Source organism: Bufo bufo, chromosome 4, assembly GCF_905171765.1.
Source record: "Bufo bufo chromosome 4, aBufBuf1.1, whole genome shotgun sequence".
Lineage (NCBI taxonomy): Eukaryota > Metazoa > Chordata > Amphibia > Anura > Bufonidae > Bufo > Bufo bufo.
In genome coordinates this window covers 135,098,752-135,115,668 of record NC_053392.1, presented here as the reverse complement: position 1 = coordinate 135,115,668, position 16,917 = coordinate 135,098,752, and the positions used below count along the sequence as shown (strand labels likewise).

Below are 16,917 nucleotides of genomic sequence, written 5' to 3'. Positions count from 1 at the left end.
TTATATTATATATAGAAATAAAAGTGAAGTTTTAAATCAATTAGCACATGAAATAGACGCTCTATGGTCAAATAACCAATTGACATATAAATATTGCTAGTGCAAACGTCATACATGTGCTAAGCGGTCCATATTATTTATTTTGTGTTTACCAATGTGAATAAGACCCGCCACATTCAGACCTCAGATCATACCCCCAATGTGAATGACCCCCCCCCAAGCAGACCTCAGAACAGAACCCCATGCCAAGAACAGACAAAAAAAAAAAATCAACTTGCCGCTCCTGTCATCCACGATCTTAATACCGCGTTGTGCTGTGACGCCGCACAGCGTGAGGACAGAGAGCAAGCCGCCGTCCTTGCGCTGTGCCGGTGAGGAAGACCAGGAAGCCGTGACTACAGAGCCAGCACGGGGAGCGCTGCATTGACTGCTTCCCGTTCCTCCTGTTACTAATAAGCATCTCCATAATGGGACCGTTTTTAACTCTGATTTCAGACGCAGAAACCCGTGCTGAGAAAAACTCCACAATGGAGTTTGACGCTCTGTGGTTTCTTCTGTAGCTTTTCATTTCGAATTGTGCAATCCTGTCCTTGGTAACCACATCGGGAAAATCCTCAACCACGTGAACTGTGGCGCGGCTTCCCATTGGAAACAGAGGGAGGCAGTCTCAGCGAAGATTCAGCATAGTTTTGGCACTGAAATCCGCGTTAAAAAACCTGTGTGTGAACATAGTATATTGGTAGGTTGATAAGATTAGCTGGCCTCACGTGTATAAGCGGGTCATTAGCATCCCATCTGACAGTGGGTTGATGTCGCCTGTTCTCCACTGCTTTACACTGCCATACTGACAACAATATTCAGTTGGCAACAGCCCTGCACTAAGTAATACGGCATTGCCCTGTATTACAAGTAATAGGGTGGGAGGTAGTGCACCCCTCCACGCCCCGTCATTGCCGTTCAACATCTCAATTCTCTAGTGGAGTGCTGACTGTATTTTTAAACATAGTATTTTTTGGGTTTGTAAAATAGTTAATAAAGGTAAATAAAATGAGCACTCACTTAGGGCTCTTTCACACTTGCGTTATTGTCTTCCGGCATAGAGTTCCGTCGTCGGGACTCTATGCCGGAAGAATACTGATCAGGATTATCCTAATGCATTCTGAATGGAGAGTAATCCGTTCAGGATGCATCAGGATGTCTTCAGTTCCGGTACGGAACGTTTTTTGGCCGGAGAAAATACCGCAGCATGCTGCGCTTTTTGCTCCGGCCAAAAATCCTGAAGACTTGCCGCAAGGCCGGATCCGGGATCAATGCCCATTGAAAGGCATTGATCCGGATCCGGCCTTAAGCTAAACGTCGTTTCGGCGCATTGCCGGACCCGACGTTTAGCTTTTTCTGAATAGTTACCATGGCTACCGGGACGCTAAAGTCCTGACAGCCATGGTAAGTGTAGCGGGGAGCAGGGGAGCAGCATACTTACCGTCCGTGCGGCTCCCCGGGCGCTCCAGAGTGACGTCAGGGCGCCCCAAGCGCATGGATCACGTGATCACATGGATCACGTCATCCATGCGCATGGGGCGCTCTGACGTCATTCTGGAGCGCCCGGGGAGCCGCACGGACTGTAAGTATACCGCTCCCCCGCTCCCCGCTCCTACTATGGCAACCAGGACTTTAATAGCGTCCTGGGTGCCATAGTAACACTGAACGCATTTGGAAGACGGTTCCGTCTTCAAATGCTTTCAGTACACTTGCGTTGTTACGGATCCGGCAGGCACCTCCGGCAACGGAAGTGCATGCCGGATCCCAACAACGCAAGTGTGAAAGAGGCCTTAGTAATTCAGATTTTATTATATATAATAATAAAAGTGAAGTATTAAATTTCACCTGGGTCAAGATAGGTCTTATTGCCTTCCTAGGCATTTGTAAAAATATTGGTAGGTTGGGCACACCTCACTCGGATAAATCTATATCGTTATCAATTTTATTACATCAATTTTATTGTAACACGTTATACTTATAAAATAATAAATGTAAAACCTGTACAGATAAGTGCACGCAATAACATAAGAAAAAATGAGATAAGAACATTCAATGAATGATACCATGTGTCTGTTCAGACACGTATATTGGACCCATATGGTATATATTGGTATATGGGAGATGAACGGATAGCATGTTCGCTTGATGGAACAGGTCGATTCCTCGCTCTTCTCTCACACCAACATATTATAACTGTAAAAAAAATATATAAATTATTAGGCTTATTGGGTGAGGCGAAAGGTAATAGACATATCCACCTTCTTGCTAGGCCAACTGTTAGCAGCTGCGAGAATTCTAATAGCATTCAATTGGAAGAGTCGTAGAGCCCCGTCCATCTCCCAATGGACAGTGAAATGTGATGCACTGTATAGAATGGAACAGATTGCAGGGTGGAAGTCCAAAAGAACACAAGTGTTCGAGGCCACGTGGTCCCCATGGAAAAAATATAGAGGCTTCTCCTCCTGAAATAGACAGGGCTTTTCAGCAAGTGATTTAGGGAAAGTAGAAAATCCCTATCCCTCCCCCTTCCCCTTTCCTTTCCCCTCTTTTACTTTCTTCCCCCCCTTTCCCATTATTGTAAGTACTTAAATATGTTTGCATCTCTGATGTATATGTGCAACAAGTACCCTGTTGTGGGGCGGATGTATTTTATGTATTTTCTGCTCATGATTCAAAATAAAGTATTTTCAAAACCAAAAAAAAACCAATATATAAATTATATCGATGCATACAAAAATCTATTTCATTAATATAGGTATAGATGAAAAGTCTGTTCTTTTCTCTATTGACACAATAGAGGTTATCGTTGATGTAATGAACTGTATAGGGCTACGATGTTCCCCTCCACACTTTCTATAGGTGGCAGTAGCAAGGTACCAATTTTTGTAACCCAAAACAGTCGTATCGTTATGTCCTTTAGACTATAGTTCTGTAATTAGTCTACTATAGAAAAAATATCCGCAGATTTACAACAGTATCCACAAATTAGGAACAATGTCACTTTGATCCAAACCTTTGCATCAATGTTCGTATATATAGATATATCGCTGTATTACTCACGATTGGATGTCATCTCTTTATGAGTAGTGAGAGTGGCAATCCATAAGTATAGATGTAATCGTGTGCGGTACTTCCTTATCCCCTTATACTTGCATTGCGGATGTATACTGAGTATGGCAGATGGCGGAGTATATGATCGTGGCGTCCCACGTGTGTGTAGTCATGTGGACTCCTGCTCTTTACCGTCTCGCTCCTGTTCCGGATACTACGTAGTTAGTGCCCAGGTGTCTGCTAATTTGATGCTGAACACGAATAGTTCTAATAGCCGTAGACAGCAATTTTGGATAGGGGCGATGGAATATTCGTAGGTTTTCTCCGGATCAAAGCTTTATATCAATGTCATCTGTTTGGGGTCCTATTATACCAGACGCGTTTCGGAGACACCTGTCTCCTTCCTCAGTGGAAGGAGACAGGTGTCTCTGAAACGCGTCTGGTATAATAGGACCCCAAAATAGATTTTTGTATGCATCGATATAATTTATATTGTTTTGACTGTTATAATATGTTGGTGTGAGAGAAGAGCGAGCAATCGACCTGTTCCATCAAGCGAACACGCTATCCGTTCATCTCTCATATACCAATATATACCATATGGGACCAATATACGTGTCTGATCAGACACATGGTATCATTCATTGAATGTTTTTATCTCATTTTATCTTATGTTATTGCGCGGAATTATCTGTACAGGTTTTACATTTATTATTTTATAAGTATAACATGTTATAATAAAATTGATGTAATAAAATTGATAACGATATAGATTTATCCGAGTGAGGTGTGCCCAACCTACCAATATACTATATACTTTTGCTTTTCACAGACTGGGTGTGTCTGATATGGTTGGAGGCACCCTACCATAAGCAGAGAATAGATGAGCCAACACTACGTTTTCATTTTTATACTATGTGTGAACATACCCTAATATTTGCCATAGGGATTAAAGAGGACCTTTCATCCGTTTTGACATAGGCTAATATTGGTATTACTTTGTAGGGCGGCCCCATCTGATGCCATGGGTGTATATATTTTTTTTCAAACCGCCCCCCCCGTTCGATCGCTGTGGTCCCCCGATGATTTGGCGCACTGTATTATAATGAGCATTAAACTCGCAACGTGGAGGAGACGCAGTCTTTTGCTGTGGGCGTCTCCTCCCTGGCTGTGAGCAATCCGCTTTGATTGGATCGCGCTCACAGCCAGGGAGACGCCCACAGCAAAAGACTGCATCTCCTCCACGTTGCGAGTTTAATGCTCATTATAATACAGTGCGCCAAATCATCGGGGGGCCACAGCAGACGGGGGGGGGGGGGGGGGTTGAAAAAATATATAATACACCCATGGCATCAGTGGGGGCCGTAAATCAAAGAAAAAATGGATTTTCATATGTAATCACTCACATGAATCATAGAATCGGAATTTATTGACTTGGATTTTTTAATACTTAACTTTTACTTCTTTTTATAAAATAGATGGGATATATCCCTCAAAATAGAAATACTAAATACACAAAACCTTTTTCAAAGTCCCACAATCTGGGGGAAAAATGCTTATTGAAAGCGGTGGTGCTGTGTCCACACTGATGCAAGTAGTGTCAGACACAGAAGGTTACAAGTGTTGATATACACTGATACCCGATCAATAATGTGTGACGGCAATAATCGATGTGTGCCGACACCATGTGGACATAAATGAAGGCTGATTAGACAAAACCGTTTTCCAATTTCCCAAAAAGAGGGGGGACTATAAGAAAACGTTATCAGCTGTGTCCACACTTATTCAAAAAAGTGTGACACTATAGGTAACAAGAACAGATGTGTGCTAGTACCTAAGCCACACAAAGATTAAGGTGACCGCATTGATATATGCCAACACCTTAAATACCGATGGCAAACAAAAAATGCAAGCAGGTATTTCACAACACAGACAATATGCACAACGATACACAACGAGACGACAGAAAACATAAAATGGTATGGATGCAATGGCAGACCGTGCTGCACGGTGTGCACAATTACACCCACAACATAATATGCACGGTGGCACCGTTTGGGAAACCAGGTGTCCTACCCTACAGATGGTGGATAGTCCGGACACCTCCTGTTTCGGTGTTTCTGGTCAGGGTGGTCCTCTTCGGTGGTCAGCACACTGTAAAGGGATCACACGGAGATGTTCCTTAATGTCCCTAGTTGGCCCTCGCAGCCCTACAGTAGCCCTTAAATCTAACCACGGGGTGTCCCACTAGTTGGGCCCCCGTCTGGAACCTATCCCTGGAATTGTGGTCCCTGTATGGCCCTGAAAGGATCCCTACATGCACGTTTCTGAGGCAACGGGAAAAGAAACCCTCCTCTCATCAGGGGAATATATCTAGGATGGGCCAAGAGATGTAAATCTTTCACTGGGGATAATGTGGTCAGCAGCAAATGCGGAAAAAGGCCACCGAGATCAATGGCTCTCAGATGGTATGAAGTGCACAGGTAAGTGCACAAAAAACAGGGAAGAGGAAAGGGGAGCAGATGAAAGAACCCCCTCCCTTCTCACGGTACATAGGTTGCGACCGCAGGCATAGATGTTACCTGGTCTTTATGCCGGCGCGCCTTCTCTTTTAAAGGATCGCGTCGGTACGTCCACACAGCGCACGTCACGATGACGTCGGCCGTCACCCAGTGAGGCGGCGGTGGGGGCCGCCCTACAAAGTAATACTATCATTAGCCTATGTCAAAACGGATGAAAGGTCCTCTTTAATGCTCAGGTCTAGTGGTGAGCGAACGTGTATTTTAAGTTCGGCGTCTAAAGTTCGGGTTATCGAAGAATTGCGTTATGGATTCTAAATTCCGTTATGGTCCGTGGTAGCGGAATCCATAACGCGATTCTTCGATAACCTGAACTTTAGACGCCGAACTTAAAACACAAGTTCACTCAACACTACTCAGGACTACACACAGGGAGAATGTTGGGATTTCACTTTTTCTTTCTTGAAAAATGTATGTTTCTATGAGATGTACAAGTAAATGCAGAGAAGGCCTAAATACGCATTGCACATACACCACAGAAACTGGCTGTAAACAATCTCAGATTTGTTTCACTTTTAAATAAAGTTTCCGAAAAGTAAAAAAAAAAAAAAGAGCTGACGTAATTCGCATCTCTGGGTTTTTAGTCAGGGGAAGGGGCGGGCCGTCGTGTCACGTGATTAATGGCGGAGCGCGGCTTAGCACGGCCGTGGGGAGAGAAAGAACGAGGCAGGAACCGGAAGCGTAAAGAGTGTCTTAGCGAGCCGTGTAGTCGTTAACGGAAAGGGGGTGATTAAGAAGGAGGAGGTGACGGAGGGCAGTGGCCCTAGCTTCGTATGTATATAGTACGTTCGTGCATGGTGGGTTTGGCATACAGTTAACAGGCCTTCCCCTTACCGAGACCGCCTGTGGCGGCAGTAGCTGCGCCAGTGTAGAAAACCCCGTGCTGGGATACGTCTCCCAACCTTACTTCAGGCCTCCGTGTGCCGCCCGTGGTCGGTGTCGTGTTGCTGGGGCTTGTGGAGGCCCTGCACTGAGCAGGCTGCGGAGCACTTGGAGGGTGTACGGGGGCCAAGCTCCTGGTTTCAGTTTTAGGCCTGTGCAGGTGTCTAGGGAACACAGGGAGATTTATCAAAACTGGGGTAAAGGAAAACAGCCTTAAAGGGGTTGTCCAGGCTTTTTCTATTGACCTACCCTCAGTGGGGACCCTCTGCCACCGCTCAGCTTTCTGAGGAGATGGCGCGCGCGTGCCGTCTGCCTTCTCGTCCGCTGCTGTCCTATAGACATACAGTGGAGAGCAGGAAGGGAGGCAGCACTGCGCGCGCCGTCTCCTCATACAGTTGATCCCTGAGGATGGGTCATCAATATTAAAAGCATGGACAAAACCCTTTTTGCAGCGCGTTTGTGTGCGTCACGGGAATGAGTTCTGGTAAACTCCGTTCGGTTTTGTCCCCATTGACAATGAATGGGGACAAAACTGAAGCGTTTTACTCCAGTTTTGAGATTGTATGATGGATCTCGATAACTGAAAGGAAAACGCACCCAGCAAACCAATCAGATGCCACCTTTCATTTTTCAGAGCTCTTTTGGAAAATAAAAGGTGGAATCTCCAGAAGCCAGTTCTACTTGACACCAGTTTGATAAATCTCCCCCCAGATGCATCTAGGCGTTTCTTCCTCAGAAATTCAGTGTGGCTCTCCCCACCGTAACACACATCAAGAGCTTAAAGGGGCTGTCTAGGATCTTTATATATATTTTTTTTCATACCCCAACCATTGGGACCTGTGAAGAGAAACTTACCTGCTTCTAGGTGTCGGCTTCAGGGGCTCTTCTGAGTTTCCAGACCCCTTCAGTCAATATGTGTACAGACAGGGCCACATGCATCACTGGCCTCGGCGTGACATTTCCCAAGCAGCTTGTCATTGCTTGGGGACACATCAGCACTGAGGCCAGTCATTCTCTTTGTTGGCGCTTGTGGCCCCGTTTCCGTGGATTTTGACACATGGGGATCAGAGCTGAGCGGCTGGAAGATGGTTACTGGCTGAGAGAGGGAGAGTCCCTTTAATGGATTGTCTGAGATTTTAATATTGCTGTCCCATCCTCATGATATTCTGCTTTAGGGCTCATGCACAAGACCGTATGTATTTTGGGATACGGAAAACACGGATCCACAAAAAAAAATCACATCCGTGTTGATCCGCTGCAACAATGCTTGCCCTTGTTCTCAAAACGGACAAGAATAGGACATGTTTTTTTTGTTTTTGTTTTTGAGGAAAGGACTGGAAGTGAATGGTTCTGTATACGGAACTGTAAAAAAACTGAATTGTAGTTGCAGCGCCAGAGCTATACAGCTGCATCTGTTGTGTAGTGAATTGGAGAAGTGCTGCAGTTACAATGGATGGAGCGGTGTTACTGCAGCGACAGCTACTCTGAAACAGCTAATTGGCAGGGGTGTCACCCCCCCTCTCCCAATCATATATTGATGGCCTTTCCACCAGATAGGCCATTGGTTTTGTAATCCCAGGCAGCCCCTTTAAAGTGGTATTCCAGTTAGGGGTGGGCGGTATATGCGATATAAATTTGAGCCACGATATGGATTTTCGCCATATCGCCGGACCGCGATATGATTGCGCTCTCTGCGCGCACCATTTTCTCCCGAGCCGGCCGGCACAGTGGAGGGAGAAGGAGGGAGTCCGTCCCTCCCCACTGTGCGCGGCTGCCGCTGAACACCAATGAGGACAGAGTAGGAGGAGGAAGGGAGGGACTGTGGCCACTGCGCCACCAATGAATGTGCTGGCCATATCCCACAGGGTCCCCCCCCCCCCGCCATCATTGGTGGCAGTGGGCAGTTCCGATCGGAGTCCCAGCAGTGTAATGCTGGGGCTCCGATCGGTTACCATGGCAGCCAGGAGTCACGCTACTGAAGTCCTGGCTGCGATGGTATGTTAGTGAGCAGCATTATACTCACGTGCGCCGTGGCCGCCGGGTGCTCCTTCTTCTGTCTGTGCGGCGGATTGCTAATGCTTATAGCATTAGCAATGCGCCGCACAGACCTATGAGAAGAAGGGGCGGTCACGGCGCACGTGAGTAAAATGCTGCTCACTAACATACCATCGCAGCCAGGACTTCAGTAGCGTCCTGGCTGCCATGGTAACCGATCAGAGCCCCAGCATTACACTGCTGGGACTCCGATCGGAACTGCCCACTGCCACCAATGATGGAGGGGAGGAGGGGGACCTGTGGCCACTGCCACCAATGATTAATACTGGGGAGGGGGGGGTGTGGGTTTGGGTTTGAGTTACCGAGGGGGGCGGATCAGAGGCTGAGAGGGGGGCGGATCAGAGGCTGAGAGGGGGGCGGATCAGAGGCTGAGAGGGGGGCGGATCAGAGGCTGAGAGGGGGGCGGATCAGAGGCTGAGAGGGGGGCGGATCAGAGGCTGAGAGGGGGGCGGATCAGAGGCTGAGAGGGGGGCGGATCAGAGGCTGGGGGGGGCGCAGATGAGAGGCTGGGGGGCACATGATAGGCTGGCTGCCATAGTCAGCTCCCTGCTGTTGCGTGCACAAAGCACAGAGCAGCAGGGAGAGTGTAAAGTCCTATTCACCCTAATAGAGCTCTATTAGGGTGAATATGACAAGGGTTCTAGCCCTTAAGGAGGCTAATAGTTATTAAATAAAAAGTAAAAAAAAAAAAAGTTTAACCCCCCCCCCCCCCAATATAGAAAACAATATATTGCAATATATATCGCATATCGCACATGCTTAAAATTATATTGCAATATAAATTTTTGGCCATATCGCCTACCCCTAATTCCAGTATTAACATTTATGGCATACCCACAGGATGTGCCATTAATGCCCATAGGTGTGGGTCCATCTGCTGGTGATGTGCTCTGCACTAGGGATCGACCGATATTGATTTTTTAGGGCCGATACCGATAATTTGTGAACTTTCAGGCCGATAGCCGATAATTTATACCGATATTCTGGGAATTTTCATTTTTGAGAAAAAAAAAAATTCCTACACAAATCTGCTGAAAATTAATGTTTATTGTTAATGTGTATTTTTTTTGTTTGTTGTTAATGTGTATTTTTTTTTTATAAATCTTTTTCATTTATACTTAATATTTTTTTTTTTTTTTTTTTTACTAACTTTTAACCCCCTTAGGGACTAGAACCTTTGTCCTATTCACCCTGATAGATCTCTATCAGGGTGAATAGGATCTCACACTGTCCCTGCTGCTCTGTGCATAGTGCACACAACAGCATGGAGCTTATCATGGCAGCCAGGGCTTCAATAGCGTCCTGGCTGCCATGGTAACCGATCGGAGCCCCAGGCTTACACAGCTGGGGCTCCGATCGGAGGAGCAGGGAAGAGGGGACCCTGTGGCCACTGCCACCAATGATTAATACTGGGTGGGGGGGGGGAGGGGGCGCACTGCGCCACCAATGTTTTCACTATTGGCCGGGATTGGAATGGGGGGCGCACTGCGCCACCAATGATTAATACTGGGGGGCTTGGGGGGGCGCACTGCGCCACCAATGAAGATAAGTCTATCGATCATTCATATACAGGAGGCGGGAGCTGGCTGCAGAATCACATAGCCGGCTCCCGACCTCTATCAGCGGTAGCTGCGATCCGCGGCACCTGAGGAGTTAACTACCGCGGATCGCAGCTATCGCTCATAGAGGTCGGGAGCCGGCTATGTGATTCTGCAGCCAGCTCCCGCCTCCTGTATATGAATGAATGAAAGGCTTATCTTCATTGGTGGCGCAGCGGCCACAGCCCCTCCCCTCCTCTTATGTTCTATCCCCTCATTGGCGGCAGCGGCAGCAGCAGCACAGGGGGAGGAGACACTGCTTCCTTCTCCCCTGTGCTGCGGAGGGAACACAGAACGCGCTGTCAGCAGCGCGTTCTGTGTTCCCCATACGTTATCGGCAAAATTGATGCCGATACCGATAACGTTCAAAATCCTCAATATCGGCCGATAATATCGGCCAAACCGATAATCGGTCGATCCCTACTCTGCACCCACTGGATCTTTGACTCATGGCTACAAAAAGCCCCTTTACACTACTCAACACAGCAGCGTTCCTTCCCGACAGTTGCCTGCTCGTCAGTAGAGAAGGCTACTGCAATTACATGTAGTATGGGAAGGAGGGATCGCTAATGCCATCGCCTGTCCCCATACAGAATCATTGTTTGCTGGCAGCAGAGGCTATTTAGGTGACATGATCTGCTGCCACCAAACAATCCAGGTGACCGCACAAACTATCTTATTACTGGTGGCACCTTTAGGCCCCTTTCACACACGCGAGTGCAATGCGTGACGTGAACACATAGCACCCGCGCTGAATCCTGACTCATTCATTTCAATGGGACTGTGTGTATTTTTTTTTTTCACTCGTCAGTTCTGCGTTGCGTGAAAAACGCAGCATGTTCTATATTCTGCGTTTTTCACGCAGCCCTGGCTCCATAGGCCTCTTTCACACGAGCGTGACAGATTGGCTCCGGATGCATTCAGGGTGCGTTCAGTGGAACTCGCACTATTTTGCAAGCAAGTTCAGTCAGTTTTGTCTGCGAATGCGTTCAGTTTTTTCCACGCAGGTGCAATGCGTTAAAAAACGCATTGCACCTGCTCGGAAAAAACTGAACACATTCGCAGACGAAATGGGGCTTCAGTGAAAAACTCATTGCATCCGCAACCAGGTGCGGATGCAATCCGTTTTTCCCGGGAGATGTTGTTTGTAAACCTTCAGGTTTTTTTTTATCACACGCGTGAAAAACTCATCAAAACGCATTTCAGCCGCGCGGAAAAAACTGATCGCAATTGCAGACAAAACTGACTGAACTTGCTTGTTTCACTGAACGCATCCGGACCTAATCTGTATTGTTCGTGTGAAAGAGGCCTTACACTGGCAGATAATCACTAACGAGTGTTTCTAGGAAGTCTTGTTAGTGATTATCTGCCCGATGTTTGGGCAGTGTAAAGGGGCCAGCTTTGGCTGCAGTGATCATGTCGTACAGATCCGCTAGCGGGCTCACTGAAGCATTGGCGCTAGAGCCGCAGCGTGTTTCTTTTTAGGCTGCAATTGGCCTTATGCAGTCTTCGTGACAATCTAATCTTCCGGCCTGACTGTGGCTCGTGTTAAAGGGTTTTTCTGGGATTTTGATACTGATGATCTCTACTCAGGATAGGTCATCCATATCTGATTGGTGGGGGTCCGACACATGGTGCCCGCACCAATCAGCTGTTTTGGTAAGGCATCGGTGCTCCTGTGAACGCTGCTGCCTTCTCACAGCTTACTAAGTCATTGTATAGTGACTGCTTGCTATTACTCTCAGCCCCATTGAAGTGATTGGAGCTGAGCTGCAATAGCAAGCGCAACCACTATTCAATGTACAGCGCTGTGCTTGGTAAGTAAGGAGAGGGCCACAGTGCTTACAGGAGCGCCGGTGTCAGACCCCCACTGATCATATACTGATGACCTATCCCGAGGAGAGATAATCAGTAGTAAAATCCTGGAAAACCACTAACTGAACTCACTGCATCATAGTGATTTATGGTGCTTTGAATTTGACCCTGAATGTGGGACAGACGACTGGCACATACAGCTTTTTTTTTTTTGTGGTTTGAGTTTGTATTGGTCATACACTTTAAATAACCACTGTTCCTCCCAATCAGCCCAGGACAGACGCTTGATAGTGTATGTGCCATCAATGGGGGAATACTTTTTCCAGTTGGTTAGAGATGAGCTAATCCATTCTTATGAATGAAATTCCTTTAAAATCATCCTTCTGGAGCTCTGAAGGGGCTGGCTCCTGTGGGGGCAGCAGCGGCTTTGGATGGAGGTGTGCCACCTCTACTTCCAGGGAAATGGCTTGGATCCAAATCCCACAAAAATTTCCATGTGAAAGAAATAAAAGATGAGTACCTGACTCATAAGACCTACAAGTCCTTACAAATAAGGCAGTAGCTGGAATGTCACATGGAGAAATCGTCCATCGTATGCTTTGTGGTGGGAACGTTAATGAGGAGGGGAAGGTGCTTTATAATCGCTGTAATATGTCTCTGGGGCTTCTCGCTTAAAGCGCCGCATACTGTAAATGCTGTATACAATGTGTTCACGGTCTATTTACTGATGTGTCAGTGACCCTGTTAAAATGAAATCCATGACGAGTGTGAACTGAGCCTAATGCAGTACCATATAGCATATCTGTATTCAGAGATTTGGAATGTATCTTCCAGTAGGGTAGCAGTGATAGGCAGCAATTGAATCCATTGAAATGCCTTGACTTCTGTCCCTTGCCACTAATCTTGTCTGTTATCCCTGAAGAGTATAGCTTCCGGCCAGTACTGTACTTACTACATTTTCCCTACATCGCCATCATAAACTAAAATACATTAGCAAAGTTGAGCCCATTCAAGGGCTCATTCACATGGCTGTGTATTTCTTGGAGAATATTTTACCATTTTGCTGCCCGGAGTGTTTGGATATTTTTCACTTCTGGTAGTCAGGGTAATTTGTGCAAATAAAACCTAAACCACAGGATTTTTATACTGATGACCTATCCTCTGGATCAGTATCTGATCGGTGGGGGTCTGACACCTTGGACCCCCGGCGATCATCTGTTTGAGATGGCACTGGCGCTCCTTGAGCACTGCGACCTTCTCTCTTCCATGGCACGTGTAGCGCTGAGACTAGACCGCCGTAAGGTTACATTCACACGACAGTGAACAATAGTATTCTGTGGGGTTATTCACATTTTTTTTGACGCCCCGTGAATAACAGCTGTCAAAAAATTGTCCTATTTTGGCTGTTTTCACGGATGACAGACCGCATACAACTAAGGGCCCATTCAGACGGCCGTAGTGCTTTGCGGATCTGAAAAATAACTGGTACTAGCCGTGTACATCCGCAATTTGCAGACCACCCATGGCTGCAACCATAGTAGAAAATTCCTATTCTTGTCTGCGATTGTGGACAAGAATAGGCAGTGCTCTTTTCCGTGGAACGGAACCATGGATGCAGACAGCACACAGTGTGCTGTCTGCATCTTTTGCGGCACCCTTGAAATGAATGGGTCTACACCCGTTCAGCAAAATTGCGGAACGCATGCGGGCACGTTCATACGGCCATCTGAATGAGCCCTAAAGAAGACAATTTTTAACTGCCATCTCTCAGAAAGGAGTCGGTGAAAAAAAAAAACCTGACCATTTTTCAGTTTTTAATGGCTGTTTTTCACTGTCTTGTAAATGTAGCCCAAGACTCCCTAGTGACTGCTGTAAAAAGGCGCATTGGCATTCACTAAGGTGTTGAAGGGGTTATGCACGCTTTAGGGGGTTATAGTGAACCCTCCCTTCTGTACAGACCTTTAATGGGGATCATACTTGCCGGCTTGTCGACATTGGCTCCTTTTCTCTCTGGCCTCCAATGCTCTGCTCGGGTCCGTGGATGTTAACTTCTGATTTGACACTGCTGCAGCCAATTGTTGGCTGCAGCTGTGTCCTGCACCTTTTGCGTCATGTGATGATTTGTCATGATGTAAGCGGAGCATGTAACCACTGTGACTAGCGATCAGCTGCAGTGGCATCAAAACGCGAGTTTACATCCAGGGACCCTAGCAGAAGATGGAGAGCTTAGGAGCCTGCATCGGTAAGCAGATATGTATGCTCCCCTTTGCAGGTTTGCCCACTAGGGGACATTCCTGGGACCCCACCAGTCAGCTGTTTGAGAAGGCATCTGTTGTAACCATCTTGCAGCTTAGCCTAAGGCCTCTTTCACACTTGCGTTGTCCGGATACGGCGTGTACTCCATTTGCCGGAATTGCACGCCGGATCCGGAAAAACGCAAGTGAACTGAAAGCATTTGAAGACGGAACCGTCTTCCAAATGCGTTCAGTGTTACTATGGCACCCAGGACGCTATTAAAGTCCTGGTTGCCATAGTAGGAGCGGGGGAGCAGTATACTTACCGTCCGTGCGGCTCCCGGGGCGTTCCAGAATGACGTCAGAGCGCCCCATGCGCATGGATGACGTGTCCATGCGATCACGTCATCCATGAGCGTGGGGCGCCCTGACATCACTCTGAAGCGCCCCGGGAGCCGCACGGACGGTAAGTATGCTGCTCCCCTGCTCCCCACTACACTTTACCATGGCTGGCAGGACTTTGGTTACCATGGCTTCCAGGACGCTATTCAGAAAAAGCTAAACGTCGGATCCGGCAATGCGTCGAAACGATGTTTAGCTTAAGGCCGGATCCGGATTAATGCCTTTCAATGGGCATTAATTCCGGATCCGGCCTTGCGGCAAGTGTTCAGGATTTTTGGCCGGAGCAAAAAGCGCAGCATGCTGCGGTATTTTCTCCGGCCAAAAAACGTTCTGGTCCAGAACTGAAGACATCCTGATGCATCCTGAACGGATTTCTCTCCATTCAGAATGCATGGGGATAATCCTGATCAGGATTCTTCCGGCATAGAGCCCCGACGACGGAACTCTATGCCGGAAGAAAAGAACGCAAGTGTGAAAGAGCCCTTAGCCATGTGAGGTCTCGTTAATCAGTCACAAGGCCTATGTGCAGCTTAGTGCCTTTGTAATAATCTTTATATAGCGCCAACACATTCCGCATCACTTTACAATTCAGGGGTTCATGTAGAAACAAAATCATGCATTACATAGCAACAGACAAGTCAATAATTGAAATTTTGCACTAGAAGATGGACTCCAGCAGAGACCTTATGCAAATACATATGGTCTGCAAACATCTGTAAGATGTGAGACGTTCCTACATGCCACACGTCTGCCCTCAGTGCTGAATGTGTCAAAGAACTGCAACTGTTACCCCAACCCAATTTCTAAGTGCTCTGACTTGCAATATATCGTGGTTAGAGCATAACTGTTGGTCTTGATTTAAAGCTGAGACTGTCAGCTTTAAAACCAGCCATACAAATAACAAATTACATAGACAGTATGAAAGGGGTATTCTCATCACAGACAATGGGGGCATATTGCTAGGATATGCACCCATTTTCTGATAGGTGCGTACCCGCCCCTACAACAAGAATGGAGTGGGGAAGGTGGTGGAGGGCGCATGTGCAGCCGCCCTCCATTAATTTCTATTTGGCCGCTGAAAATAACCAAGCACCGGCTTAGCCATTTACATCTGCCCTATAGAAATGAATAGGAGCGGTGGACTCCCATTCACTTGTATGGGTAGACCCGCACCTATCGGACAATGGGATGGGAATACCCCTTTAATTAGTTATCCTTTTTTTTATTATGCAAATAAAAAATTAAAATATCAGTAGCAGCAGAAATCATGCGATAACAGAACTACATACCGTAGTGTAACAATATCCCTTCAATACATAGCCTCCCTACAGCAGCTGCAGGACATAATAAACTCCATAAAACACCTTAGCTCCCTGTATCATACAAAGAAATAGTGCCCAGACCAATGTAGTTCAGACCCCAGACCTTACACAGCCTGAGATCCAGCCATTAGTACCAAGGACGTATGACGGTAAATCCTTGGCTTCTGGATTGCCAAAGGTTAAACTTAATACTTTTGTCTTGAAATTCTACTTCAAGTTTTCTACATCACCTCTCCCTACTTTTTAAAGTGCCAGTCGTAAATCTGGAGTGAAACTTGTTCACCCCTTAGTGACCATCAATACACCTTTTCTTCTGCAGTCACTAAGGTCTTTTGACTAGGCTGCCGCCCATTTATGGCGTAGCAGTCTAAGCGCTGTACGGGTCTCGGCCCTCTCGTTAGAAGCGCCAATCCAGGCAACGGTCCAGTGGTTAATAGCGTCCGTGACATCTAAGCAGTATACAGAGGGAGCAGACTCCCTCTGTCTCCCATCAGCACCCTGCAAATGACATTGATGATGCTTGTGCACTGCAGACTGAAATAAGGCCCAGGCCTCCCATGCGCAGTCTGCTTGTGACTGTCAGTATAGCACTGACAGTGGATTCTTCTGTAATGCTTAAACTTATACCGGAGTTTAAAAAAAAAAAGTTTGCTTAAAGGTAATGTGTAGCCAAAACTTTTAACTGCCACTTAAGTTTAGTATAAGAATATGATAAGATAGTAACACACACATCCTTTTTCTAATCAGTTTTTATTTTCTGATTGCAGATTTTTTTTAATTCTATTTTCTGAGTATGATTATGGGGGCGGCCATCTTGCCTGAGCTGTTTTTAACAGCATTAAGAAAATTGCTTTACAGCAGCCCAGACCCTATTGACTTCTATGGGAGAGTTTTCTAGGCATGCTGTGTGACCTCAGGTCATTGTCTCTTCTTTCCTTGT

General features: G+C 46.7%; 1 protein-coding gene across 6 annotated transcripts in view; it reads left to right on the top strand.

Moving 5' to 3' along the window:
• Nucleotides 1–6,271: 6,271 nt before the first annotated feature.
• Nucleotides 6,272–16,917, top strand: part of WDR33 (WD repeat domain 33) — a 104,916-nt gene continuing 94,270 nt past the window's right edge. For 4 of the 6 annotated variants that reach the window (XM_040427971.1, XM_040427965.1, XM_040427972.1 and 1 more), the window contains exon 1: nucleotides 6,272–6,451. The gene's annotated coding sequence lies outside the window, so the exon portion shown is untranslated. The remainder of the gene's footprint in view (nucleotides 6,452–16,917) is intronic. The other 2 variants (XM_040427968.1, XM_040427967.1) reach the window with 2 other exon arrangements.